We start from the raw sequence: 5,311 nt of genomic DNA, 5'->3' as shown, positions 1-5,311 counted from the left end.
AACAGGAAAAGCACCATAGTAGTTCACAGATGAAGCTTCTAAGTTGATGTAATAGCCAGTGAGAAGTAGTACAATTAAAGTTTTAGGTATCAGTTAATGACTTTTTACCCTTCTTTGGTGCCTTGGACACGAGCTAGGGAATTAAGATTTTGCATGAAGGAGGACTATCAGCCGAGTTGCACGGGAGAATGTGAAAAGTGTTCATATGTAGTAAAGATCTGAGAAATCCGTCGTCTTCGTCATTTGTTATCGAATCGACTTAAAGCCAGATCTTCAGATTTTCCGCTCTTCTCTCTGAAACGGTTGTACTTATCGTCTGTAAAACTATGTCGCGTGCACCGGTATGCGGAGAAACTAAAAGCACCGTAGTAGAACACAGATGAAGCTTCTAAGTTGATGTAATAGCCAGGAAGAAGTAGTACAATTCAAGTTTTAGGTATTGATTATTGACTTTTTAGCTGGCTTTGGTGCCTTGGACATGAGCTAGGACTTTAAGATTCTGCATGAAAGGAGGACTAGCAGCCGAGTTGCATGGGAGAATGTGAAAAGTGTTCATATGTAGTAAAAACCTGAGACATCCGTCCGTTTTCGTCATTTGTTATCGAATCGACTTAAAGCCAGATCGTCACATTGGCCGCTCTTCTCTCTGAAACGCTTGTACTCATCGTCTGCAATGCTATGTCGCGTGCTGCGGTATGCGGAGGCACTAAAAGCACCATAGTAGATCACAGATGAAGATTCTACATTGATGTAATAGCCAGTAAGAAGTAGTACAATTCAAGTTTTAGGTATCGATTATTGACTTTTTAGCTGGCTTTGGTGCCTGGTACATGAGGTAGGACCTTAAGATTCTGCATGAAAGGAGGACTAGCAGCCAAGTTGGACGTAAGAATGTGAAAAGTGTTCATATGTAGTAAAAACCTTAGAAATCCGTCCGTTTTCGTCATTTGTTATCGAATCGACTTAAAGCCAGATCGTCTTATTGGCCGCTCTTCTCTCTGAAACGGTTGTACTTATCGTCTGCAAAGCCATGTCGCGTGCTGCGGTATGTGGAGACACTAAATGCACCATAGGATAACACAGATGAAGCTTCTAAGTTGATGTAATAGCCAGTAAGAAGTAGTAGAATTCAAGTTTTAGGTATCGATTATTGACTTTTTAGTTGGCTCTGGTGCCTTGGACATGAGCTAGGACCTTAAGATTCTGCATTAAAGGAGGACTAGCAGCCGAGTTGCACGGGAGAATGTGAAAAGTGTTCATATGTAGTAAAAACCTCAGAACTCCGTCCGTTTTCGTCATTTGTTATCGAATCGACTTAAAGCCAGATCGTCACATTGGCCGCTCTTCTCTCTGAAACGGTTGTACTTATCGTCTACAAAGCTATGTCGCGAGCTGCGGTGTGCGGAGACACTAAAATCACCATAGTAGAACACAGATGAAGCATCTGAGTTGATGTAATAGCGAGTAAGAAGTAGTCCAATTCAAGTTTTAGGTATCGATTATTGACTTTTTAGCTGGCTTTGGTGCCTTGGACATCAGCTAGGATCTTAAGATTCTGCAATAAAGGAGGACTAGCAGCCGAGTTGCACGGGAGAATGTGAAAAGTGTTCATATGTAGTAAAAACCTGAGAAATCGGTCCGTATTCGTCATTTGTTATCGAATCGACTTAAAGCCAGATCGTCACATTGGCCGCTCTTCTCTCTGAAACGGTTGTACTTATCGTCTGCAAAGCTATGTCGCGTGTTGCCGTAGGCGGAAACAGGAAAAGCACCATAGTAGTTCACAGATGAAGCTTCTAAGTTGATGTAATAGCCAGTAAGAAGTAGTACAATTAAAGTTTTAGGTATCAGTCAATGACTTTTTACCCTTCTTTGGTGCCTTGGACACGAGCTAGGGAATTAAGATTTTGCATGAAGGAGGACTATCAGCCGAGTTGCACGGGAGAATGTGAAAAGTGTTCATATGTAGTAAAGACCTGAGAAATCCGTCGTCTTCGTCATTTGTTATCGAATCGACTTAAAGCCAGATCGTCAGATTTTCCGCTCTTCTCTCTGAAACGGTTGTACTTATCGTCTGTAAAACTATGTCGCGTGCACCGGTATGCGGAGAAACTAAAAGCACCGTAGTAGAACACAGATGAAGCTTCTAAGTTGATGTAATAGCCAGGAAGAAGTAGTACAATTCAAGTTTTAGGTATTGATTATTGACTTTTTAGCTGGCTTTGGTGCCTTGGACATGAGCTAGGACTTTAAGATTCTGCATGAAAGGAGGACTAGCAGCCGAGTTGCATGGGAGAATGTGAAAAGTGTTCATATGTAGTAAAAACCTGAGACATCCGTCCGTTTTCGTCATTTGTTATCGAATCGACTTAAAGCCAGATCGTCACATTGGCCGCTCTTCTCTCTGAAACGCTTGTACTTATCGTCTGCAATGCTATGTCGCGTGCTGCGGTATGCGGAGGCACTAAAAGCACCATAGTAGATCACAGATGAAGCTTCTACATTGATGTAATAGCCAGTAAGAAGTAGTACAATTCAAGTTTTAGGTATCGATTATTGACTTTTTAGCTAGCTTTGGTGCCTTGGACATGAGCTAGGACCTTATGATTCTGCATGAAAGGAGGACTAGCAGCCAAGTTGCACGGGAGAATGTGAAAAGTGTTCATATGTAGTAAAAACCTGAGAAATCCGTCCGTTTTCGTGATTTGTTATCGAATCGACTTAAAGCCAGATCGTCACATTGGGCGCTCTTCTCTCTGAAACGGTTGTACTTATCGTCTGCAAAGCTATGTCGCGTGCTGCGGTATGCTGAGACACTAAAAGCACCATAGTAGAACACAGATCAAGCTTCTAAGTTGATGTAATAGCCAGTAAGAAGTAGTAAAATTCAAGTTTTAGGTATTGAATATTGAATTTTTAGCTGCCTTTGGTGCCTTGGACATGAGCTAGGGACTTAAGATTCTGCATGTAAGGAGGACTAGCAGCCGAGTTGCACGGAAGATTGTGAAAAGTGTTCATATGCAGTAAAAACCTGAGACATCCGTCCGTTTTCGTCATTTGTTATCGAATCGACTTAAAGCCAGATCGTCACATTGGCCGCTCTTCTCTCTGAAAAAGTTGTAGTTATCGTCTGCAAAGCTATGTCGCGTGCTGCGGTATGCGGACACACTAAAAGCACCATAGTAGAACCCAGATGAAGCTTCTAAGTTGATGTAATAGCCAGTAAGAAGTAGTACAATTAAAGTTTTAGGTATCAGTTAATGACTTTTTACCCTTCTTTGGTGCCTTGGACACGTTCTATGAAATTAAGATTTTGCATGAAGAAGGACTATCAGCCGAGTTGCACGGGAGAATGTGAAAAGTGTTCATATGTAGTAAAAAACCTGAGAAATCCATCCGTTTTCGTCATTTGTTTTCGAATCGACTTAAAGCCAGATCGTCACATTGGCCGCTCTTCTCTCTGAAACGCTTGTACTTATCGTCTACAAAGCTATGTCGCATGCTGCGGTATGCTGAGACACTACAAGCAGCATAGTAGAACACAGATGAAGCTTCTAAGTTGATGTAATAGCCAGTAAGAAGTAGTACAATTCAAGTTTTAGGTATTGATTATTGACTTTTTAGCTGGCTTTGGTGCCTTGGACATGAGCTAGGACCTTAAGATTCTGCATGAAAGGAGGACTAGCAGCCGAGTTGCACGGGAGAATGTAAAAAGTGTTCATATATAGTAAAAACCTAAGAAATTCGTCCGTTTTCGTCATTTGTTATCGAATCGACTTAAAGCCAGATCGTCACATTGGCCGCTCTTCTCTCTGAAACGGTTGTACTTATCGTCTGCAAAGCTATGTCGCATGCTGCGGTATGCGGAGACAATAAAAGCACCATAGTAGAACACAGATGAAGCTTCTAATTTGACGTAATAGCCAGGAAGAAGTAGTACAATTCAAGTTTTACGTATCGACTATTGACTTTTTAGCTGGCTTTGGTGCCTTGGACATGAGCTAGGACCTTAACATTCTGAATGAAAGGAGGACTAGCAGCCGATTTGCATGGTAGAATGTGAAAGGTGTTCATATGTAGTAAAAACCCGAGAAATCCGTCCGTTTTCGTCATTTGTTATCGAATCGTCTTAAAGCCAGATCGTCACATTAGCCGCTCTTCACTCTGAAACGGTTGTACTTATCGATTGCAAAGCTATGTCGCGTGCTGCGGTATGCGGAGAAACTAAAAGCACGATAGTAGAACACAGATGAAGCTTCTAAGTTGATGTAATAGCCAGTAAGAAGTAGTACAATTCAAGTTTTAGGTATCGATTATTGACATTTAGCTAGCTTTGGTGCCTTGGACATGAGCTAGGACCTTATGATTCTGCATGAAAGGAGGACTAGCAGCCGAGTTGCACGGGAGAATGTGAAAAGTGTTCATATGCAGTAAAAACCTGAGAAATAGGTCCGTTTTCGTCATTTGTTATCGAATCGACTTAAAGCCAGATCGTCACATTGGCCGCTCTTCTCTCTGAAACGGTTGTACTTATCGTCTACAAAGCTATGTCGCGTGCTGCGATAAGCGGAGACACTAAAAGCACCATAGTAGAACACAAATGATGCTTCTAAGTTGATGTAATAGCCAGTAAGAAGTAGTCCAATTCAAGATTTAGGTATCGATTATTGACTTTTTAGCTTTCTTTGGTGCCTTGGACATGAGCTAGGACCTTATGATTCTGCATGAAACGAGGACCAGCGGCCGCGTTGCACGGGAGTATGTGAAAAGTGTTCATATGTAGTAAAAACCTGAGAAATCCGTCTATTTTCGTCATTTGTTATCGAATCAACTTAAAGCTAGATCGTCACATTGGCCGCTCTTCTCTCTGAAACGGTTGTACTTATCGTCTGCAAAACTATGTCGCGTGCTGCGGTATGCGGAGAAACTAAAAGCACCGTAGTAGAACACAGATGAAGCTTCTAAGTTGATGTAAGAGCCAGGAAGAAGTAGTACAATTCAAGTTTTAGGTATTGATTATTGACTTTTAGCTGGCTTTGTTGCCTTGGACATGAGCTAGGACCTTAAGATTCTGCATGAAAGGAGGACTAGCAGCCGAGTTGCAAGGGAGAATGTGAAAAGTGTTCATATGTAGTAAAAACCTGAGAAATCGGTCCGTTTTCGTCATTTGTTATCGAATCGACTTAAAGCCAGATCGTCACATTGGCCGCTCTTCTCTCTGAAACGCTTGTACTTATCGTCTGCAAAGCTATGTCGCGTGCTGCGGTATGCGGAAACACTAAAATCACCATAGTAGAACACAGATGAAGCT

The sequence above is a fragment of the Schistocerca gregaria genome, unplaced genomic scaffold (genome assembly GCF_023897955.1).
Source record: "Schistocerca gregaria isolate iqSchGreg1 unplaced genomic scaffold, iqSchGreg1.2 ptg000387l, whole genome shotgun sequence".
In the NCBI taxonomy this organism is placed as follows: Eukaryota; Metazoa; Arthropoda; class Insecta; order Orthoptera; family Acrididae; genus Schistocerca; species Schistocerca gregaria.
This window is presented reverse-complemented; position numbering follows the sequence as displayed.